The 25,218-nt window shown below is 41.1% G+C and overlaps 1 long non-coding RNA gene and 1 other non-coding gene across 3 annotated transcripts; both read right to left on the bottom strand.

Moving 5' to 3' along the window:
* Positions 1-73, bottom strand: TRNAW-CCA (transfer RNA tryptophan (anticodon CCA)). Its single transcript has one exon. It is a non-coding gene; the product is annotated as a tRNA-Trp (tRNA).
* Positions 74-11,632: 11,559 nt separating this feature from the next.
* LOC147340795 (uncharacterized) lies at positions 11,633-21,795 on the bottom strand. Of its 2 annotated transcripts, XR_015159058.1 has the most exons (3): positions 21,511-21,795; positions 18,919-19,078; positions 11,633-17,491 (listed from the first exon to the last, which is right to left on the bottom strand). It is a non-coding gene; the product is annotated as an uncharacterized LOC147340795 (long non-coding RNA). The 2 variants fall into 2 exon arrangements; XR_015159057.1 differs by having other exon boundaries at positions 11,633-19,078.
* Positions 21,796-25,218: the final 3,423 nt, after the last annotated feature.

The following is a 25,218-nucleotide window of genomic DNA, read 5'->3' as shown; positions in this document are numbered from 1 at the left end:
TTCCCTGACCAGGGATCGAACCTGGGCCTCCTGCATTGGAAGCCAAGAGTCTTAGCCACTGGACCACCAGGGAAGTCCCAAAGTTTGGCTTTTTTTTCTTTAAAGATACCACAGATAAATGAGATCATACAGTATATGTCTTCTTCTGTCTGATTTATTTCACTTAGCATAATGCCTTCAAGGTCCATCCATGTTGTCAAAAGTAGAAGAAGTGAATGTAAAAATGGAAGCATTATGGAATGAATAATATTGATCAGTGTTCTGAGAATATAGATTTTAGCATTTTAAATCCTTCTCATCCTATCTGAACCTGGAAAATCTGGTTATTTGATGATCTTTCAAAAACTAGCAGGTCATATAGAGATTAAGAAGAAGTATATTATGGCATGGGGCTTCCCAGGTGGCACAGTGAAGAATCAGCCTGCTGATGTAGGAGACACAAGAGACGCAGGTTTGATCCCTGGGTTGGGAAGATGCCCTGGAGAAGGAAATGGCAACACGCTCCAGTATTCTTGCCTGGAAAATTTCATAGACAGAGGAGCCTGAAAGGCTATAATCCAAGGGATCACAAAGAGTTGGACACAGCTGAGTGACTAAGCACAGCACACAGCAAATTGTGGCATATGTTTACTTCTTTATACAGAAAATCAGACCAACCTAAAGTTTGTATTAATCAAATACTTGATTCAGTATCTAGAAGTTGACCTTTGAGGACCCTTAAGCTGCATTTAATATGACCCCATTTATCACTTGTATGTATTCATGTTTGTTACGGAATTTTTGTCTTTGTTATATTTTCTTCTTGCTAGTCATTTCTAAATGACTCTCCACTTTCACTTTCATCAAGAGGCTTTTTAGTTCCTCTTCACTTTCTGCCATAAGGGTGGTGTCATCTGTGTATCTGAGGTTATTGATATTTCTCCCAGCAATCTTGATTCCAGCTTGTGTTTCTTCCAGTCCAGCGTTTTTCATGATGTACTCTAAGTGCTAGAACACAGAATTGGCTGTCAATAGTGTGGTTCACCTAATATTTCCATCTTTCTTTCTTTAAGATTCATGTAGAACTTTACCCTCACCTCCTACTATGAGCACCACCATCTGATTTGCTTTGTTGTTCAGTCACTGAGTTGTGTCCAACTCTTTGCAACCTCATGGACTGTAGCATGCCAAGCTTCCCTGTCCTTCACTATCTCCTGGAATTTGCTCAAACTTATGTCCATTGAGTTGATAATGCTATCTAACCATCTCATCCTCTGCTGCCCCCTTCTCCTTTTGCTGTCAATCTTTCCCAGCATCAGGGTCTTTTCCAATGAGTTGGCTCTTCGCATCAGGTGGCCAAAGGACTGGAGCTTCAGCATCAGTCCTTCCAATGAATATTCAGGGTTGATTTCCTTTAGGATTGACTGCTTTGATCTCCTTGCAGTCCAAGGGACTCTCAAGAGTCTTCTCGAGCACAATTCAAAAGCATCAGTTATTCACCACTCAGCCTTCCTTATGGTCCAACTCTCACATCTGTACATGACTACTGGGAAAACCATAGCTTGCTGTGGTCATTGAAATCTTAGGAGAAGTGATGTGTGGGAATAAAGAGTTAGTGCATGATTTGTCCCATTCCCTTCCCACTACCACAGGAATCATGAATGCATATTTTGAAATGAAGCCTGAGTTTCAGAGTGACTAAGATGAGCAAAGATCCCAGCAGAATTATTTTGGAAATCAAAAGTGTGTGATACATGGAGCTTTGTGCAGCACAGCTTCTGAGATTTGGAGGTTGCTTCTTTTTGCAGCGTAATCTGCCCAATTCTGACTGATACCACCAGTAAAAACAATTCTGTTTCCTTGTATTTTGTGAAAACCAGAGAAGTAAACAGAGCAGCCTATAGAATCCTGGAAACAGAGTTAATAGAAGTCATTGTTTTTTGGTTCTGTGTGTTCTTTTTAGCTAAGCTGTCATTTTCCATTTATGCCTTTCAGTTACTGTATCAAACAACAATTACCCAAGGAATTTTTTGATTTGTGCTTTGTGTTATATCTGAATAGCATTTTATAGAAATGCTTTTCCTTTTAACTGACTTTAAGAGAATTATGGGAGAATTTTACATCATTCTCTTCCCAAAGAAGCACATCTCCAGATTTATCATAAAGCCACTGAAAAAGCAAGATTTGGTTTATAGGAAATTTCAGGAACATATGTATTTTAAACTCATCACACTGTGCAGGATTATAGTAAATATGTAAAAGATGAAAGGGAGTGTATTCTTGACTCAAAATCATAGCATGCCCACAATCACCATGAGTGAGTCAAATGGGTAGAACATAAAATATATTCACTTCTGGTTGAGGATTCTTCACGTAGTTTAATTACATTTTCAAGCAGTCTCATAAAGGTATGCAAACTTTGTTCACTAGGGACATCATAAAAATAAACTGAAGATCAAGTGTGTGCAAGTGTTATACTGTGTATAGAAAAATGCAATCTGGTGGAATAAAAATTGCCTCCCTAGTAGCTTTATTGCTATAAAGCATTTAATCACTTTAAATTGTCTTTGCTTAAATAGCTTACAATAGGATCTCAAGGTACCCACAGTTCTTTAGAACTGCCATGAACTGCTCACAGTATTCGTGTTTATTACAAAGCTAGGGAGCAGAAAGTCAAGTCGCTCAGTTGTGTCCAACTCTTTGCGGCCCCATGGACTGTAGCCTACAAGGTTCCTCCATCCATGGGATTTTCCAGGCAAGAATAGAGTGATCCACTATTATTCTTCAGTAGAACCCACAGAAGTGACTGTTTCATTGTCTTTGGTGCTTTGCGTGTTAAGTCACTTCAGTCATGTCCAACTCTTTGTGACCCCGTGGACTGTAGTCCACCAGGATCCTCTGTCCATGGAATTCTCCAGGCAAGAGCACTGAAGTGGGTTGCCATCCCCTTTTCCAGAAGATCTTTGCATGGTTTTAGAATCAAGCATTTCTGAGTTTGAGTCCCAACAAGTCATATAACTTTTCTGAGTCTGTTTCCTTTTATGTAAAAAGAAGATGATATTATTGCTGCTATGGAGGTTCAGTGGCCTAATGTATGAGGAGGGCCTGGCACAATGCCTTACATAATGCCCGTTAGTTCTTTCCATCCCCACTTTTCTTCCCCGCCCCCATTCCTTAGGCCAAATGTGAGAGCTATTCCACACTAAGTAAAGTCCTTTATTAGCTACTTAAGATTTAGTTCCCTGTCTGTAGAAGAGAGTGGGGATAAAAGCAGGAAGAATACATCAATAATTAGTCCAACTTTCCACCTTCTTCTTACAGGCAGGGAGTGAGTTGGGGAGTAGAATGCCAACATGCCTTCAAGTGGAATAGTCAAGAGACATGCCAAAATGGAAGTCACTCTGTCTTCACACACAGGTGCATCAGCACTGGGTATCGTCCTGGTGCTGGGAGAACATCATAAAATATTCGATGCAGATTTGGGCCTAACATCCTTTTCTCTGGCTTCATGGCACATGGACTAGAAAACAAGACACAGGCCAGAGTAGAATCATGAGAAGCCACCTGCATATCCTCACATCCGAATTCCCTGTTCTTCCAGTTCTCAAGGAAAGAAAGTTTGTTTCTCATTAGGAAATGATGCTGACAACTCAGCATCAGTTATAACCCAGGGAATAAGGGCAGGAAACAGAAGATCTAAAGAGCAAAGATGGCAAAATGCTGACCCAAAGGCTGACGAGAGCCTGCACAGATATTTTGCTTGGACTGAACAGAGATTTTTTTTTTTTCAAAATTTGAATTGGTTCCAAACAATCTTTAGTGTTTATTATTAGGATATTTCACATAAAACCTTGATCTCAACTTCCTCTTGAAAAATTAGAATTGCTGGCAACAATGGGCTGATATCTCTGCCTAGTAACATACTCTGGAACAGAGGAGTGGCTGCTACTTTCACATAGCATATGTGCTCATCAACTACCACAGTCTCTACCCGTCCCATTGTGTCCCTTTTGTTACCTTCAGGCCTGCTTTATTCATTCAGATTACTTTTCTAGTCTCTAGAGCCATTTGGAGTTTTTAAACTTTATTTATTTATTTTTGGCTGCTTTGGGTCTTCATTGTTGCATAGGCTTTCTCTAGTTGCTGTGAGTGGGGGCTACTCTTCTTTGCAGTCTGCAGGCTTCTCATTGCAGTGGCTTCGGTCTTGTTGTGGAGCACGGGCTCTAGGGGACGTGGGCTTCAGTATTTGTGGCACATGGGTTTAGTTGCTCTGCAGCGTGTGGCCTCTTCCCAGACCAGGAATCAAACCTGTGTCTCCTGCGTTGGCAGGCAGATTCTTAACCAATGGGCCATCAGGGAAGGCCAACAGTCATTCAAACTTGAACCATGGTGTACAGTGATAACTGTTTAACAAGTGACTCTCTAGGGAGAAAAACTGACAATTTCCGATTTCTGTTATATAAATATCCCCAATATGGTCGATTTCAAACTACCAATGTTTTGTCATTTAACACAGAGCGGTTAAGAGATGCACATAATTGCCCCTCCCAAGCTGATGGGAGCTGGCATCAGAATACCACGGGCTCGAACCCACTCAAAAAAGCTTCAGCAAAACAAGTGGGATGACCAGGGTGTGAGCTAGGAATTCTTATTCACAGGCTAAGAGTCAGAAATCAACCAGAAAAAGTCAGGTTCAACACCTGACATGGAACCCATCATTAAGTCAACACTTCTTCCTTGTTCCCTACCTCTTTTTAAAAATCCCACAGGCAAATTATCCAGTTTGGGAGCATGGGTAATATGCAAGGGAGGTATGGACTGATGAAGGGTTGGCACTAGCTTGATGAGGTCAGATGACAAAATACAGGCCCCCTGACAGTGCTGCTGAGTCGTTCTTTTCAGCTGAATATTACACTGCTTTTCTCCTTATGAGAAGGAGACTAAGGGAGGGGACCAGGGAGGGCAGTGAGCTACCCATTTAGAAGCCAAGTTGGCAGTGAAAGGGAAATAGGCTGTGAATTACATCCAGAAACCTCTTCTCACACCAGAACTGCAGGGCTGCTGACCTCAAATGCAGAGGGCAAAGACCACAAATAGGGACATCCTCTTCTCACACCCCATGCATAGTACAGTATTCTAGAAGGTGAAAACTCTACACACCTTCAAGGCAACTTAATCCAAATCTGATTAACCTACATGTGGAGAAACTGAGGCCCAGGGAGGAGGCAGAGAGTGGGTAGGTGGCTCAGCTGGGTCTAGAAGCCTGGTTTTCTGACCACCAGGCTCAGACCTTTTTTTCTACCAAACACTGTCTCTCAAGGAGTTAAAAAGTGAAAGATTCAGTCCACAAATGGGTGGTGTTGCCAAACCAGCAACATGAATAATATTTTTTGACTGAATCAACTGTCTGTTTAGGCATCATGTAGACACAGTCAAGCACTCATCTCCAGTTTTCCCTGTGTTTGGATGGTTTTAAAACCTAGCAGAGAAGCTGCACGTCCAGGGAGTTTTGCCAAGAAAATCTGAAAATCTAAACAGCCACTCTCACATTGGCCCTATAACCAAGTGTCCAAGTCTTTTTTTTTTTTTTTTTCTTTCCTTTTTCATATTAGAGAAAATATGTTCTTGCTACAAGAGAAGAAGCATCAGAACCTGGATGGATCCTTGAACTGAGATCAGGATTCTGGGCTCCAGTCCTGACTTTGCTTTGGATGGGTCATATCCTGACCTTCCTGTGGACCTCAGTTTCCCCATCTGTTCCTTCAAGCTCTTTGATTGTAAAATCATATTCTGGGTGCCCAGTCACTCAGCCTGTTGGCCTCTTCCAACCTGTGTTTCTTGGCCACAGAGCATTCTAGAAGCCAAGTGCCAGATATATGGCTGAACCTCTGAAATTCTGCTTGTTGGGCTTATTCTCCACAGCAGCTAATTTATACAGACAGGCCCCAAATGTCTGTACTCATGACAGACCTCTCCTCTCACTGCCTTTGAATTTTCCTGGTAACCTCTCAGTCATAAAAGCCGCCTGTAATCAAAAAAAAAAAATTCTCCAAGAATCATATCTTTAAAAATAAAAAAGCCTAAGCCCAAATGAACCTTTTACTAGATTATGGGCTCCAGTGCTTATTCCTCAGGGGAGTCTTATGAAATCAGAGACAAAAACTTGAGAACAATCAGATAAAGAGATGTCAAGCGAAGGTTTGGGTTTATTTAATTTTAATGTTTTCAAATCCACCCTGAGTTGGGAGGGAGGGTGGAAAAAACACAGAGAAACCCCCCTCCCAGCTGCAAAGCCCACGTGCTCAGCCATGCTTTTCTGTCATTTAGATTTCAGCTTTCCCCAATATTAACGGAACTTAAGCCAAACAAGAGTTCCTTTTATTCCTTCTACCCCTCTGCTCCATGCTTGCTAAGTCCTGTGCAAACTTGCCACAGTTCCTAAGCACATGGCTGTGAAATTATCAAGGCTGGACGAATGCCAGTACAAACCAATTTATTGGGGTCCTGAAATTAACTAAAACCTAGAAAGCCTGATTAATTGTGGCACAGCACAGCGAGGAGCATTCAGGGCGGGGGAAAGGGGCAGCAGGCCAGAGCACACGCAGGGCCTCTGTCCTGCCTCTTGATTTACAGGACACATAAAGAAGAGTTCCTTCTGTGCACAGGGTTGTGCTGCTCTTACTACGTATTCATCCCTAACCAAAATGTCACTGTGTCCAGCAGGGAAAATGGTAGTCAGTGTGTCTTAGCTACCTATGGAATCAGCCAATCCCATAATGGTAGTGCTTGGGATTAATTTAATTTAATTTGGGCTTCAGGCCCCCCATTTGGAGTGTCATCTTGGAGAGCCAGTGCTATTGTGGTTTCTTGGGGCACCTTACCACATAAGAGGAGGAATAGAGTGACTCTAGGGTAAATTGTTGGGGTCAAAAAAGATACTGGGGATTTCTCTGGTGGTCCAGTGGCTGACTCCCCACTCCCAACATGGGGAGGGGCTGGTTCGATCCCTGGTCAGGGAACTAGATCCTTCATGCCACAACTAAGAGTTTCCATGGTGCAACTAGAGACCCCGCATGCCACAGCTAGGGATCCCTCCTGTCACAACTAAGACCCAGTGCAGCCAAATAAATATTAAAAACAAGAAGATATTGGTGTCCCCCACAGACCAGTACCTTCTCAGTTCCTGTTCAAAACCATGCCAGACCAATCCACTGCAAAAAACACTCCTCATCTCCTGGGGCGGGCTCAGGGATGAATTAAAAGTTAGGCATTAGCAGATACAAACTACTATATATCAAATAAATAAACAACAATGTCCTACTGTATAGCATAGTGAACTATATTCAATATCTTGTAATAAAGTACAATGGGAAAGAATCTGAATATATATACATATGTAATAAATGTATATGTAACTGAATCAGTTTGCTATACACCAGAAACTAACACAGTATTGTAAATCAGCTATACTATATAAAAATTAAAAATAAAAAGACTCCTTGTCTATGGTGGGAATGTAAATTGATACAGCCACTACAGAGAACAGTATGGAAATTACTTTAAAAACTAAGAATAAACTACCATATGACCCAGCAATCACACTACTGGGTGTATACTCCCAGAAAACCATAATTCAAAAAGCACATGTACTCCAATGTTCACTGCAGCACTATTTACAATAGCCAGAACATGAAAGCAACCTAGATGTCCATCAATAGATCAAAGAAGTTATGGTGCATATATACAATGGAATATTACTCAGCCATAAAAAGAAATGAATTTAAGTCAGTTGTAGTGAGGTAGATGTACCTAGAGCCTGTTATACAGAGTGACTTCAGCAAGAGAAAAACAAATATCATATATTAACACCCACATGTATATATGGAATCTAGAAAAATGGTACTGACGAACCTATCTTCAGGGAAAGAATGGAGATGCAGATGTAGAAAACAGACTTGTAGACACAGCGGGGAAAGGAGAGGGTGGGACGAACTGAGAAAGTAGTATTGCCATACATACATCACCAAATGTAAAATAGCTAGCTAGTGGGAAGCTGCTATGTATTAATAGCACAGGGAGCCCAGCCTGGTGCTCTGTGACAAGCTAGTGTGGGGGTGGGATAGGGGAGTGGGAGGGAGGTTCAAGAAGGAGGGGATGTATATATCTATATATATCTATATATAGATATAGATACATATAGATATAGTTATGACTGACTCATGTGGTAGTATGGCAGAAACCAACACAACATTGTAAAGCAATTATCCTCCAGTTAAAAAAAGACTCCTTGTTTAAAAGTATTAAGTACAATGTCTAAAGACTCCCAAAGTGTTTCCCAGTCAACACCCTTGAAGGCAGAGACAGTAGCAGCAAGGAGACTTCTCAAGCTTGGGAACGAGGCATGGCTATAAAGTGCTCAGTTGTCAGCAGGTGGGGGGTTTCCACTTCTACTCAGCTGTCTTAGAGCCCTGGCATGGGCATAGTGGTCTAATATGAAAGCTTCCAGAGTGCCAGACCCACTCTCACTGGTTTTCTTTGTCAGCTCCACATCCAGGCTGACTAAGCAGTATAGAAAGTGAAGCTGCTCAGTCGTGTCTGACTCTTTGCGAACTCAGGGACCATAGCCTACCAGGCTCCTCAGTCCATGGGATTTTCCAGGCAAGAATTCTGGAGTGGGCTGCCATTGCCTTCTCTAGGGGATCAAACCCAGGTCTCCTGCATTGCAGACAGATGCTATACCGTCTGAGCCACCAGGGAAGCCCAACTAAGCAGTATGCTCCTATGTAATTGTACCACTGTTATAGCACTGAAGTATTTCCTAGACGCTGGGTACAGTGCAGCTATCTCAGGCTTCCCCAAGTGTCCCCTGCAGACTCCACTGCTTCTGCCCCTCCTCTGGGACCCTTGAGCATTCTCTATGATCCACAGCTAAAGGGTAAATGGCTGGCACAGCAGAAGGCCTTTAGTATCCTGTACCCATGGTCCTCCAGCATCTTTTCTGGTTGGTTATTGCCCAAGCTGGACCAGAAGGTAAGTATTTTGGAAATCACTTGGTCCCATCACTTCATGGAAAATAGATGGGGGAACAATGGAAACAGTGACAGACTTCATTTTCTTGGGCTCCAAAATCACTGTGGATGGTGACTGCAACCATGAAATTAAGACGCTTGCTCCTTGGAAGAAAAGCTATGACAAACCTAGACAGCATATTAAAAAGCAGAGACATTACTTTGCTGACAAAGGTCCATATAGTCAAAGCTATGGTTTTTCCAGTAGTCATATATGGATGTGAGAGTTGGACCATGAAGAAGGCTGAGCGAGAAGAATTAATGCTTTCGAACTGTGATGTTGGAGAAGACTCTTGAGAGTACCTTGGACTGCAAGAAGATCAAACCAATCAATCTTAAAGGAAATCAGTCCTGAACATTCACTAGAAGGACTGATGCTGAAGCTGAAGCTCCAATCCTTTTGCCCCCTTGATGCAAAGAATTGACTCACTGGAAAAGACCCTGAAGCCGGGAGAGATTGAAGGAAGGAGGAGAAGGGGATGACAGAGGATAAGATGGTTGGATGGCATCACTGACTCAATGGGCATAAATTTGAACAAACTCCGGGAGATGGTAAACGACAAGGAAGCCTGGTGTGCTGCAGTCCATGGGGTTGCAAAGAGTCAGACACGACTTTAGCAAATGAACAACAACAACTAAGCACATCACAAAATGATACCTTCATTGCTGGTGGTGATGAGGAGAAACATACTGAGAAAAGCCCCTCAGGATCTTCATGAGAAAAACACCAGGAATCTGTTTCATTCCTCAGGGCAGCCCTGAAGCCATGAGCACTGGCACTGCCACCAGCTCCCTGGGTAGAGAGCATGGCATCTAGTACAAGGGCTGGCCGGAAGTGAGTATGCAGGAAGTGTGCATGCTCCTGCTGCTGTTGCTGCTGCTAAGTTGCTTTAGTCGTGTCCGACTCTGTGAGACCCCATAGACAGCAGCCCACCAGGCTCCCCCGTACCTGGGATTCTCCAGGCAAGAATACTGGAGTGGGTTGCCATTTTCTTCTCCAATGCATGAAAGTGAAAAGTGAAAGTGAAGTCGCTCAGTCGTGCCCGACTCTTAGCGACCCCACGGACTGGAGCCTACCAGGCTCCTCTGTCCATGGGATTTTCCAGGCAAGAGTACTGGAGTGGGGTGCCATTGCCTTCTCCTGAGGTGTGCGTGGTAGCAGGTAATTTCAGCTGCTGAGGAAGCTGCTCTTGCCACTCTCCTCAGCCATGATTTTCCTTAAGTGTAGGCCAGCTCTGGGGGGACTTAAATATATCCCAGATAGGAATCACCTGGGCTTTTGATTGAGACCAGAATGGGGAAAGGATGGGTGGAAGGACATAAAAGACCAAAGTGACCTAATCATGATGCTGTCAAATTATGTATGTGCCTTGGGGTAAAATGTCTTGCGGACCCACATCAGAAGACCAGAACTAGTCCTGGTGCTGTCATTAGCTGTCTGCTTCAGACATGTCCCTTCATCTCCCTGGGTCTTGGCTTCTTCACCTATATCATCAAAGGACTGAGTTAAGTGATATCTGGGGTTCCTTCTGGCTTTGAAATTCTATGGATTAATCATCATAATTAATAATTAGAACACTCAGTCGTGTCCAACATGGACTGGAGCCTGCCAAGCTCCTTCATCCATGGACTCCTCCAGGCAAGAATACTGGAGTGGGTTACCATTCCCTTCTCCAGGGGATCTTCCAAACCCAGGGGTAGAACCCAGGTGTCCCACATTGCAGGCAGATTCTTTACCATCTGAGCCACCAGGGAAGCCTAATCAGAAGCCTACCTTCAATTTATCAGGTACTCACTGTGTGTTGGGTGTGATGCTAAGCATTGGTTGGCCAAATCTTATGGAAAAACCCAAACGAACATTTTGGCCAACCAAATACTTTTCCATGTGTTCTTTTGAATGTATTCAAAATGCATTTTGAATGACTTACATGGATTCATGGGCTTCCCAGGTGGTGCTAGTGGTAAAGAACTCGCCTGCAAGTGCAGGAGACATGAGACGTGGGTCCAATCCCTGGGCTGGGAAGATCTCCTAGAGGAGGGCACGGCAACCCACACCAGTATTCTTGCCTGGAGAATCTCTATGGACAGTGGAGCCTGGCAGGCTACAGTCCATGCAGTCACAAAGACTCGGACACGACTGAAGTGACTTAGCCTCTGCTGCACAAGGATTCATGTACGTGTATTCTAAATGGCCTCAAAACAACCCTATGCGGTAAGTATTACTGTTGTCATCCGATTTTTTACAAATCTGGATGGTCACATAGGTATAGTAGGAAGTATAACCAGGACTGAAACTCACAGCTGCTGAATCTAAGACCCATGCTCTAACCTCCTCACTTTCCCTCAGCTGTGGCTCCATGTGTCCAAGACTGCAGGCTATGTGTCTACACACGTCTTGGTTTGCACCAATGCCTCTATTTTTCTTTTCCCCACACTCCCTGATAGTGAATTCTCTGGTTCTCCTATCTCAAGATTCCTCACTCACCACCTCCCCATCTTCCTGGTGTTTCACAGGCAAATAAATAGAATAGGCAGGAAGCCAAAAATCATACATTGGCTCCTAAAAAATAGACCCACCTTCTCTCTTTTTAAAGAAAATATAAATTTATTTATTTTAATTTGAGGTCAATTACTTTACAATATTGTATTTGTTTTGCCATACATCAACATGAATCCGCCCACGGGTATACACCTTTTGCCCATCCTGAACCCCCATCCCACCTCCTTCCCCGTACCATCCCTCTGGGTCACCCCAGTGAACCAGCCCCAAGCATCCTGTATCATGCATCGAACCTGGACTGGCGATTCATTTCATATATGATAATATACATGTTTCAATGCCATTCTCCCAAATCATCCCACCCTCTCCCTCTCCCTCTCCCACAGAGTCCAAAAGACTGTTCTATACATCTGTGTCTCTTTTGCTGTCTCGCATACAGGGTTATCATTACCATCTTTCTAAATTCCATATATACGCATTAGTATACTGTATTGGTGTTTTTCATTCTGCCTTACTTCACTCTGTATAATCGGCTCCAGTTTCATCCACCTCATTAGAACTGATTCAAATGTACTCTTTTTAATGGCTGAGTAATACTCCATTGTGTATATGTACCACTGCTTTCTTATCCATTCGTCTGCTGATGGACATCTAGGTTGCTTCCATGTCCTGGCTATTATAAACAGTGCTGTGATGAACATTGGGGTACACGTGTCTCTTTCAGTTCTGGTTTCCTCGGTGTGTATGCCCAGCAGTGGGATTGCTGGGTCGTATAGCAGTTCTATTTCCAGTTTTTTAAGGACTCTCCACACTGTTCTCCATAGTGGCTGTACTAGTTTGCATTCCCACCAACAGTGTAAGAGGGTTCCCTTTTCTCCACACCCTCTCCAGCATTTACTGCTTGTAGACTTTTGGATAGCAGCCATTCTGACAGGGGTGAAATGGTACCTCATTACGGTTTTGATTTGCATTTCTCTGATAATGAGTGATGTTGAGCATCTTTTCATGTGTTTGTTAGCCATCTGTATGTCTTCTTTGGAGAAATTTCTGCTTAGTTCTTTGGCCCATTTTTTGATTGGGTCGTTTATTTTTCTGGAATTGAGCTGCAGGAGTTGCTTGTATATTTTTGAGATTAGTCCTTTGTCAGTTGCTTCATTTGCTATTATTTTCTCCCATTCTGAAGGCTGTCTTTTCACCTTGCTTATAGTTTCCTTTGTTGTGCAGAAGCTTTTAAGTTTAATTAGGTCCCATTTGTTTATTTTTGCTTTTATTTCCAATATTCTGGGAGGTGGGTCATAGAGGATCCTGCTGTGATTTATGTCTGAGAGTGTTTTGCCTATGTTCTCCTATAGGAGTTGTATAGTTTCTGGTCTTACGTTTAGATCTTTAATCCATTTTGAGTTTATTTTTGTGTATGGTGTTAGAAAGTGGTCTAGTTTCATTCTTTTACAAGTGGTTGACCAGATTTCCCAGCACCACTTGTTAAAGAGATTGTCTTTTCTCCATTGTATATTCTTGCCTCTTTTGTCAAACATAAGTTGTCCATAGGTGCATGGGTTTATCTCTGGGCTTTCTATTTTGCTCCATTGATCTATATTTCTGTCTTTGTGCCAGTACCATACTGTCTTGATGACTGTAGCTTTGTAGTAGAGCCTGAAGTCAGGCAGGTTGATTCCTCCAGTTCCATTCTTCTTTCTCAAGATTGCTTTGGCTATTCGAGGTCTTTTGTATTTCCATACAATTTGTGAAATTATTTGTTCTAGCTCTGTGAAAAATACCGTTGGTAGCTTGATAGGGATTGCATTGAATCTATAGATTGCTTTGGGTAGTTTACTCATTTTCACTATATTGATTCTTCCGATCCATGAACATGGTATATTTCTCCATCTATTGGTGTCCTCTTTGATTTCTTTCACCAGTGTTTTATAGTTTTCTATATATAGGTCTTTAGTTTCTTTAGGTAGATATGTTCCTAAGTATTTTGTTCTTTTCTTTGCAATGGTGAATTGAATTGTTTCCTTAATTTCTCTTTCTGTTTTCTCACTGTTAGTGTATAGGAATGCAAGGGATTTCTGTGTGTTGATTTTATATCCTGAAACTTTACTATATTCAATGATTAGTTCTAGTAATTTTCTGGTGGAGTCTTTAGGGTTTTCTATGTAGAGGATCATGTCATCTGCAAACAGTGAGAGTTTTACTTCTTCTTTTCCAATTTGGATTCCTTTTATTTCTTTTTCTGCTCTGATTGCTGTGGCCAAAACTTCCAAAACTATTTTGAAGAGTAGTGGTGAGAGTGGGCACCCTTGTCTTGTTCCTGACTTCAGGGGAAATGCTTTCAATTTTTCACCATTGAGGATAATGTTTGCTGTAGATTTGTCATATATAGCATTTATTATGTTGAGGAATGTTCCTTCTATTCCTGCTTTCTGGAGAGTTTTTTTTTTTTTTATCATAAATGGATGTTGAATTTTGTCAAAAGCTTTCTCTGCATCTATTGAGATAATCATATGGCTTTTATGTTTCAATTTGTTAATGTGTATTACATTGATTGATTTGCAGATATTGAAGGATCCTTGCATCCCTGGGATAGAGCCCACTTGGTCATGGTGTATGATCTTTTTAATTTGTCACTGGATTCTGATCGTTAGAATTTTGTTAAGGATTTTTGCATTTATGTTGATCAGTGATATTGGCCTGTAGTTTTCTTTTTTTGTGGCATCTTTGTCAGGTTTTGGTATTAGGGTGATGGTGGCCTCATAGAATGAGTTTGGAAGTTTACCTTCTTCTGCAATTTCTGGAAGAGTTTGAGTAGGATAGATGTTAGCTCTTCTCTAAAGTTTTGGTAGAATTCAGCTGTGAAGCCAACTGGACCTGGGCTTTTGTTTGCTGGAAGATTTCTGATTACAGTTTCAATTTCCGTGCTTGTGATGGGTCTGTTAAGATTTTCTATTTCTTGCTGGTTCAGTTTTGGAAAGTTGTACTTTTCTAAGAATTTGTCCATTTCTTCCAAGTTGTCCATTTTATTGGCATATAATTGCTCATAGTAGTCTCTTATGATCCTTTGTATTTCTGTGTTGTCTGTTGTCATCTCTCCATTTTCATTTCTAATTTTATTGATTTGATTTTTCTCCTTTTGTTTCTTGAGGAGTCTGGCCAATGGTTTATCAATTTTATTTATTCTCTCAAAGAACCAGCTTTTGGCTTTGTTGATTTTTGCTCTGGTCTCTTTTGTTTCTTTTGCATTTATTTCTGCTTTAATTTTTAAGATTTCTTTCCTTCTACTAGCCCTGAGGTTCTTCATTTCTTCCTTTTCTAGTTGCTTTAGGTGTAGAGTTAGGTTATTTATTTGACTTTTTTCTTGTTTCTTGAGGTATGCCTGTATTGCTATGAACCTTCCCCTTAGCACTGCTTTTACAGTGTCCCACAGGTTTTGGGTTGTTGTGTTTTCATTTTCATTCGTCTATGCATATTTTGATTTCTTTTTTTATTTCTTCTGTGATTTGTTGGTTATTCAGCAGCGTGTTGTTCAGCCTCCATATGTTGGAATTTTTAATAGTTTTTCTCCTGTAATTAAGATCTAATCTTACTGCATTGTGGTCAGAAAAGATGCCTGGAATTATTTCAATTTTTTTGAATTTACCAAGGCTAGATTTATGGCCTAGGATATGATCTATCCTGGAGAAGATTCCATATGCACTTGAGAAAAAGGTGAAATTCATTATTTTGGGGTGAAATGTCCTATAGATATCAATTAGGTCTAACGGGTCCATTGTATCATTTAAAGTTTGTGTTTCCTTGTTAATTTTCTGTTTAGTTTATCTATCCATATGTGTGAGTGGGGTATTAAAGTCTCCCACTATTATTGTGTTATTGTTAATTTCCTCTTTCATACTTGTTAGCATTTGTCTTACATATTGTGGTGCTATGTTGGGTGCATATATATATTTATAATTGTTATATCTTCTTCTTGGATTGATCCTTTGATCATGATGTAGTGTCCTTCTTTGTCTCTTTTCACAGCCTTTGTTTTAAAGTCTATTTTATCTGATATGAGTATTGCTACTCCTGCTTTCTTTTGGTCTCTATTTGTGTGGAATATCTTTTTCCAGCCCTCACTTTCAGTCTGTAGGTGTCCCGTGTTTTGAGGTGGGTCTCTTGTAGACAACATATATAGGGGTCTTGTTTTTGTATCCATTCAGCCAGTCTTTGTCTTTGGTTGGGGCATTCAACCCATTAACATTTAAGGTAATTATTGATAAGTATGATCCCGTTGCCATTTACTTTATTATTTTGGGTTCGAGTTTATACACCCTTTTTGTGTGTCCTGTCTAGAGAAGATCCTTTAGCATTTGTTGGAGAGCTGGTTTGGTGGTGCTGAATTCTCTCAGCTTTTGCTTGTCTGTAAAGCTTTTGATTTCTCCTTCATATTTGAATGAGATCCTTGCTGGGTGCGGTAATCTGGGCTGTATGTTATTTTCTTTCATCACTTTAAGTTTGTCTTGCCACTCCCTCCTGGCCTGAAGAGTTTCTATTGAAAGATCAGCTGTTATCCTTATGGGAATCCCCTTGTGTGTTATTTGTTGTTTTTCCCTTGCTGATTTTAATATTTGTTCTTTGTGTTTGATCTTTGTTAATTTGATTAATATGTGTCTTGGGGTGTTTCACCTTAGGTTTATCCAGTTTGGGACACTCTGGGTTTCTTGAACTTGGGTGATTATTTCCTTCCCCATTTTAGGGAAGTTTTCAGCTATTATCTCCTCAAGTATTTTCTCATGGTCTTTCTTTTTATCTTCTTCTTCTGGGACTCTTATGATTTGAATGTTGGGGCGTTTAACATGGTCCTTGAGGTCTCTGAGATTGTCCTCATTTCTTTTAATTCATTTTTCTTTTTTCCTCTCTGATTCATTTATTTCTACTATTCTGTCTTCTACTTTACTAATCCTATCCTCTGCCTCCATTATTCTACTATTTGTTCCCTCCAGAGTGTTTTTGATCTCATTTATTGCATTATTCATGATATATTGACTCTTTTTTTATTTCTTCTAGGTCCTTGTTAAACCTTTCTTTCATCTTCTCAATCCTTGTCTCCAGGCTGTTTATCTGTGATTCCATTTTGATTTCAAGATTTTGGATCATTTTCACTATCATCATTCGGAATTCTTTATCAGGCAGATTCCCTCTCTTCCTCTTTTGTTTGGTTTGGTGGCCATTTATCCTGTTCCTTTACCTGCTGGGTATTCCTCTGTCTCTTCATCCTATTTATATTGCTGTGTTTGGGGTGGACTTTCTGTATTCTGGCAGTTTGTGGAGTTCTCTTTATTGTGGAGGTTCCTCACTGTGGGTGGGATTGGACGGGAGGCTTGTCAAGGTTTCCTGGTTAGGGAAGCTTGTGTCGGTGTTCTGGTGGGTGGAGCTGGATTTCTTCTCTATGGAGTGCAATGAAGTGTCCAGTAATGAGTTATGAGACGTCAGTGGGTTTGGATTGACATTGGGCAGCCTGTATATTGAAGCTCAGGGCTGTGTTCCTATGTTGTTGGAGAATTTGTATGGTATGTCTTGCTCTGGAGCTTGTTGGCCCTTGGGTGGTGCTTGGTTTCAGTGTAGGTATGGAGGCGTTTGATGAGCTCCTGTCGATTAATGTTCCCTGGAGTCAAGAGTTCTCTGGTGTTCTCAGGATTTGGACTTAAGCCTCCTGCTTCTGGTTTTCAGTCTTATTTTTATAGTAGCCTCCAGACTTCTCCACCTGTACAGCACCGTTGATAAAACATCTCCTTTCAAAGACAATGGGCTGCTTTTCTGGGTGCCTGATGTCCTCTGCCAGCATTCAAAAGTTGTTTTGTGGAATTTACTCAGCGTTGAAATGTTCTTTCGATGAATTTGTTGGGGAGAAAGTGGTTCCCCGTCCTTTTCCTCTGCCATCTTAGGACCACCTCCTACCTTCTCTCTTTAGAGGTTGGGTTAGAAGAAGAGGGATGTCTGATTATATTCATCATCCAGAAACCATTCTCAAGCAGAGACAGCCAAACCAGTAATATTTAGAAAAATAACCAAAAAATGACTGCATTTAGCTCTGCAATAGAACCCTGCTGCTTGTTCATGGCTAAATATTAATATCTCAGCTGTTTCTAGCCATCTGAGTGACAGGCTATAGATATGAATAAATGACCTTCCATAAACTCAGTTTGGCTGTCTGCTTCTTAGAAGGAAAAAAAAAGGAGTTATCTTCATATTAAGAGTTAGTGAAACCAGGGTTTTTTAGCTGTATCTAGTGCATTCAAAGTCCAAAGAAGCCTATATGAAATTTAAGTTCTAGATGGTTGCAGCTAAAAGGAACATATAGTTTTCACCTCTTTCCCTTGTATTACAGATGAGGAACTGGAGAACCCAGAGAAGGAAAGAGACACATCCAAAGTCACACAGTTGAGCCACTGACAGAGTCAGACCTTGACCTGAATTGCAGCCATCACCCTTATTTTAAATTAAATTATTTGTATTTCTAAATTAATTTTTATTAGAGTATAGTAACTTTACCACCCTTGTTTTATATGAATGAGGCTGAGGCCCAGAGATTTGTCAAAGGTCACAAGGCCAGAGATGGTAAAAAGGCTGGGTTGATATGTATGCTTTGCCTCCATAGCTATATTCCCAGGTAGCCAAAGGAATTGACTAGATAACGTATACATGCAGGGGTTTCTTATCTCAGGTCACAAGCTCAGTTGTGTGAAAGTAAAAGTGAAGTCACTCAGTTGTGTCTGACTCTTTGAGACCCCATGGACTGTAGCCTGCCAGGCTCCTCCATCCATGGGATTTTCCAGGCAAGAATACTGGAGTGGGTAGCCATTTCCTCTCCAGGGGATTTTCCTGACCCAGAGGTCAAACCTGGATCTCCCACATTGCAGGTAGACTCTTTACCATCTGAGCCACCAAGGAATCCCCGTTGTGTAGGAAAAGTAATTTTCTTAAATCTCCCATGCATGCATGTATGCTAAGTCACTTCAGTCATGTCCAACTCTGTGACCCCATGGACTGTAGCCTGCCAGCCTCCTCCATCCATGTGATTTTCCAGGCAAGAATGCTGGAGTGGGTAGTCATGCCCTCCTTCAAGGCATCTTCCCGACCTAGGGATTGAATCCATGTCTACTTACATCTCCTAAAATTTCCATAATGAAACCTAATTTTTATATCAAAAGTTCCTTCAGGCCAGTAGTAGACTCTCAATCTTAGTCACTTCTGGTTCTCTCAGTCATTTCCAGCCCTCTTCTTCCTCCTGAGTTGTATGAAAGTTCAGAGGATTTTCAGAGTTTGCCCAGAATGGGGCTGGGGAGATGTGTGGGCTGGGGGGTAGGGGTGGAGATTCTAGCTTCTACTCACATGTGCAGCATCCTTTCTGGTCCTTGACTGTGGATTCAAGGCGACTGTTGCACTGGCCTTTCTTCTCCACCACCAGGATCCCCCAGGTCCAGCTCTCTCAGCTACTTCCATATCCCTCGGGCCCATGGGACACAGGATGTCCCCCTTTGTCTCTTCGGAGCTGCAAGAAATTCAGAGAGGCTGCCTCAGACCCATTTGGAGACATTTCTTCCAATTCCACATAATGTGGACTATGGCAAACTACTACTCTTATGCCCTTCCCAGACCCACAGGACCAGTTTCCTCTTGGGTTCCCTAAACTAGTGGGGAAGTTCATGGCTCCTCCTGCCCCCAGGATCCCTCTCAGTGAAGTGTCAGACACAAGATCCTCATGCAGGGCTTGCTATGCTGACTCACTACCAGTCTCTTCACTGCATCTCTGACTCCCCCATTTGGAAGATCTTTACATTGATGTGGGAGGACAGAAGAGTCTTGCCCCCATATCCTCTGTTTAATGTCCAAAGTCTCAGCCCAAGGGATAAGGAAATTCAAGACATTTTGCTCTCATTCAGACTTAGAAGAGCTTATGGCTGCTGGTGTTGGGGTTGGGGGAAGGCTGGGGGGAGGGGATAGTTAGGGAATTTGGGGAGGTCATGTACACTCTGCTATATTTAAAATGGATAACCAACAAGGACCTACAGTATAGCACAGACAACCCTGCTCAATGTCATGTGGTAGCCTGGATGGGAGGGGGGTTGGGGGGCAGAATGGATTCGTGCGGCTGAATCCCTTCGCTGTTCACCTGAAACTATATCAGCATTGTTGTGATTAATAAGCTATACCCCAATACAAAATAAAAAGGTTTTTTTAGACCTCTTTCTATCAAATGGTTATGTCTTCTGTGAGCTTGTTGCTGTTTAATATTTTTAATGTGTCCTTGCTGCTAAGTCACTTCAATCGTGTCTGACTCTGTGCAACCGCATAGATGGCAGCCCACCAGGCTCCCCTGTCCCTGGGATTCTCCAGGCAAGAACACTGGAGTGGGTTGCCATTTCCTTCTCCAATGAATGAAAGTGAAAAGTGAAAGTGAAGTCATTCAGTCGTGTCCGACCCTCAGCGATCCCATGGACTGCAGCCTTCAAGGCTCCTCCATCCATAGGATTTTCCAGGCAAGATTACTGGAGTGGGGTGCCATTGTCTTCTCTGTGTCCTTAAGTTCACAGAAATGGATTCATCAATATCCTTGCTTTAAGTAACACCTTATCATCATTCCACATGTGACCCTCTTTGATTTAACTAGCTATTTAGTTTTAATAATGGTAATAGACACTCCAAACACCCCCACTCAAAACAAACACTAGAAATTTAGAACCTTAATAATAACCTACATCTAGCCATGTGACCCTCCCCCCATCGTATCCCTGCTTCCCCTTGCCAACCTCACCTGATGTGACCATGATCCTGAATCCCATGCTCATCATGCTTTTGCTTTTTTGTTGATTTAACTTTAATACATTTACATGTATGATAGAAAGTACTTAACCTCTAAAGCCATGACTGTTTTTAATTCTATGAAAAAGGCATCATGTCTTATGAAAATCTTTTTGGACTTCATTTTTTTCACCTAATATATTGCTAACTTCATCGATATTGTTGTGCATGACTCTAGATCATTTATTTTGATAGCTGCACAATGTTCCACCATGTGAAGAATATGACAGCTTACTCATCCAGGCACTACAGTGACAGCCATTTGGTTTGTTTCTATGTGAACTTTAAAAGCCAGGAGTTGCCTCTTTCCCTTCATCTACTATTTATGTTGTGGTGTTCCTACTTGGAAGCAATGGATACTGAGGCTGAGCAAATCAGCATGAATGAGAGAAAGGTAATGGAATAACAGGAAACACCTAGATGGAAAATGCAACTTTGGTTAATACATGCAGATGCAAACGCAAAGTTTTTTTACCTAATCAAACCCTAAGCATGACATTCACTGGTCAAAAGGAAGAATCTAAGGGGTGGGGGGAGAGGAGGGGGCAGGGATGGTTCCTTGAAGCTGAGCCTGGGTACTGAGAACTTATTTTGTAGGAATAGAATATTTATAGTAAAAATACAGTATATCACTTAGCCAATTTTCTCCTCATCTTTCTTCTCCTGACAATTTTGCTCAGAAGTCAGGTTAGGCGGCTTAGGGAAAATTTAAGAAAGAATGTGGTTCCTGGCTCTCCATTACCATGAGTATCCTTTAGTCATGTTTTAGATTATCTCCCCATTTACTAAAGAACACTGACTCTGCTAAAGTTTTACTATCATTAGTGCCAATGCAACCCAATCTTGATTTCTTAACATATTTCCCTTTCTCTGTCACAATTAAGTACCTCTTGATACTGAAAAGTGTCACTTAGAGTCAAAATACTGAAAATGAAGAATTTTACTGAAGATTCTGTGTGTGAAATATGTTTATAAAAGGAAGGAAGGTGGCTTATATGGTTTACCAAATTAAAGATGGGGTTTGCTGTGAGGATCTTCTGTCCATTTAGTCTATGGCTTATGAACTTGATTCAAGGAAAAGATCAGGCAACTTGTTGGTAGGGAGGGGTGTATGATACTCACTGTGTATCTTCTTCAGCCAGTGCGTAGCCAGCTGTTGTTTTCTACTACTTTAATTTAACTTCCAATGTCAATACGAAGCTTATTCTTCAGACTGACACCATGAACTTACAGCTCCAAGAGGCATTTGTTGGCAAATAGGTGCTTCAGAGGAGAAAAAAGGTTAAAAATTATCAGGGGATACTATTTTTTACTCATCCCTCACCAACAAGGAGTTACCAAAAAAGTAGAGGGAGAAGTATTGGGTGAGCCAAAAAGGTTTGTTCAGGTTTTTCAACAACATCTTACAGAAAAACCCAAACAAACTTTTAGGCCAACTCATAGAAATATGCTACTGATAATGATAAATATGTATTATATATATATATATATATATGTGTGTGTGTGTGTGTGTGTGTGTGTGTGTGTATATACACACACACACACACAGTTCTGGGTGAGAGACGTGTGTGTGTGTGTTCAGTAGTTAAGTTGCGTCTGACTGTTTGCAACCCCATGGATGCCAGGCTTCCCTGTCCTTCACCATCTCCAGGAGCTTACTCAAACTCATGACCATTAAGTTGGTGATGCTATCTAACCATCTCATCCTCTGTCGTCCCCATATGCTCCTGCCTTTAATCTTTCCCAGCATCAGGGTCTTTTCTAACGAGTCAGCTCTTCACATCAAGTGGCCAAAGTATTGGAGCTTCAGCTTCAGCATTAGTGCTTCCAATGAATATTCAGGATTGAATTCCTTTAGGATTGACTGGTTTGATCTCCTTGAAGTCCAAGGGACTCAAAAGTCTTCACCAATGCCACAGTTCAAAAGCATCAATTCTTCAGAGCTCAGCTTTCTTTATGGTCCAACTCTCACATTCATACATGACTACTGGAAAAGCCATAGATTTGACTATATGAACCTTTGTCAGCAGAGTGATAATATATACAGATTAATTTCAAAGTTACTATACCTTTTACAAGTACAGTGTTTTAAACACTTTATATTATTGTAAGTATATTTTAATGCACTTTTTATTTTGGAATAATTTTACATTTACATAAGAGTTCCAAAGACAACACAGTGAGTTCACATAGAGCTTTCACTCAGTTTCTGCTAATGCCAGTATCTTACACAACTATAGCACATTCTCCAAAATGAAGAGATTAATGTTATTGGTATATTACTATTAAATAAACTTCAGCTTTTATTCATATTTCATCAGTTTTTCAGCTAATAGCCTTTTTCAGTTCCAGGCATCCATCCAGGATACGTCACAGTTAGAAATATGTATTTTAAATGGAAAGAACCAACAAATTAGAGAAACAGTTGAGAGAAGGCCCTTCATTCCTAAAGCAAATTACTCATTGGATTTTGCAGTTGTGTGCATTTCTCAGGGAATGACAGTAAGGAAGAGCGGGTGATGGGAGGTTGGGAATAATTAGCTAACTGATTAATTAAAGGAGGCTTTTTTCATATTTTTTAAGGAGCCACAAATGTTATCAAGAATGCAGAAGAATACAAAGAGCCCCAAAATGAATCCAAATTGCACCTGACTCTCAGAGCACCCATCCTCATTTCTGCCTACCCTGACTCTACTGCCATACCAGTTAACAATATTTTGTTAACACCAAGAACAGTTCTTTGGGGGAATTCCCTGGTGGTCCACTGGCTAGGACTACACACTCTGTCTTCCAAGGGCCTGGTTCAGGGGACTAAAATTCCACAAGTGGTGCAGGAAAAAAAAATTCTTTTGTTGGACTATCTCCATCTTACCTTAGCAGGTAAATAACTATCAGGAAATCTCCATCTCAGTAGCCAAGTGAGAGAGAGAAAAAAATCACCATGAACTCAAGAGTAGGAAACAAAAATATACGAATCTTCCTATCTGTAACGCCCAGATTAGTTGTTCGGTTGCTCAGTCCTGTACTACTTTTTGCGATCCCATGGACTGCAGCATGCCGGACTTCCCTGTCCTCCACTATCTCCCAGAGTTTGCTCAAGTTCATGTCCATTGAGTCAGTGATGCTATCCTGACACCCCGATTAGACCCCAATGCAAAGTTTCTTCTTTCCTCCCTCCCTCTCTCACCCACCTTCCTTTATTTCCCTCCTTCCCTTCTGTTCTTTTTCTCTTTTTCCTTTTCCTCCATCTACCATTTTTTCCCTTGCTCTCCTTTTGTATCTTTGTGTATTTAGAGGAGACTTCTAAACGAGTCCGATAATCTTGTATAGTTTTGTCAGAAGGACTTTTTCCCTGAGGATCACCATGCAGGCCAAGCTCAGGAAAATGTGTAACGTAATCATGGTGTAAGGAGGCACAGTGATTTAGAGGAAAATTTGGACCAGCAGTTAGTGAATTTGAGTTTCAGTCTAAACACTGTTACTTGACACCTATGTGACCTTCTAGAATTCACTCACTGGCTCTCTGCCTCCATTTCATCATCTATAAAATTGGAGAGTTTTACTTAACTTTATTCATCTCAAGGAATTGCTTTGAGAAGCAAATGAGATAATGCATGTGAAGATTCCTTTAGGGGCAAAGGGATGGAAAAGCTATTCTAGGCAAGGTCCACTTATTAATAAGAGTAAGAAGGTGATTGTGTGCCAATCAGACTGAGCTGATTCTCCATCAAGCTTTGTTCTCAAAGCTGAATGTTGGCATTCTTGGTTTCATTCAAAAATGTCTCAAGCTTTCTGTGTTGCTTGTGCTAAGATGACAAATTGATTGTGACCTGTTAAGATTTTAGATGTTTCCATTTCTGAAACAAGGCATCAGATGTATAAAATGAAAAGAAGAGAAAAGCAAATTTGGGCTTTGTCTTCCCATCACCCAAGGAATTGGCTGAGAAGTGAAAAATTAAATCAAATACATGCTTTGACAATGTGTAACCAAACAAATAGCTCTAAGTGACTTTTTCATTGTATTGACTAGATCTTTTGGTTGTTTGGAGGTCATAAGAGCCTATTTGTGTACCAATTCTGTATTAACATAGCCAAGGAGATTGCACCACTAAGAATTCCCATGGAAAATGGACTCCCCCCATCTTCCATTCACAACATATATTTGATGTGAGATAGATTTCAGTTGATTTGAAAATACTCTAATTACAGTAAATAGTTTGGTCTTTATTTGGTATTTCTTATCTCCTTTCCTGAAATGTTAATGATTTGACCCATTTTTCAGCTGCTTCAGTAGCATAAATAAAAATGCTGATTATCCTCACTGATTTCCTATCCCCCAGTGCTCCTGAAAGGTACATTTGGTGTCTGTGTTACAGCTCATAAGTGCAAAAGAAAAAAAAAATTGTTGCTGATGGGCTCTAGATATGTGATAATAAGCAGATCATCTTGGCTCAAATTTGAATTCCTTCATACATTAAATAATATTTATGCATTATCTAATATTTATTAGGCAGTAGGGTTCCAAATAAATGCATATGTGCTAGAATGATTGTTATGGAATAATTATAATTATGATAGTAATATACACCATCACTGAGCTAAGTATGCTTGATTTCATTTACTCTCAAGACACTCCCTCTTTTTCTTTTTGACTACATTGCTCAGCCTGTGGAATCTTAGTTTCCCAACCAGGGACCTAACCCACACCCCATGCATGGAAGTACAGAGTCTTAACCGCTGGGAGGCTAGGGAATTTCCAACTCTCCCCTTTTTATCCCCATTCTACAGATAAGGAAATTAAGTCTCAAATGGGTTAAGTAATAGCTCAAT

Source organism: Bos grunniens, chromosome X, assembly GCF_055505025.1.
Source record: "Bos grunniens cultivar Pamir isolate PY7600 chromosome X, Bosgru_T2T1.0, whole genome shotgun sequence".
In the NCBI taxonomy this organism is placed as follows: Eukaryota; Metazoa; Chordata; class Mammalia; order Artiodactyla; family Bovidae; genus Bos; species Bos grunniens.
Note: the sequence above shows the minus strand (reverse complement) of the source record. Positions and strands in the feature narration are given on the sequence as shown.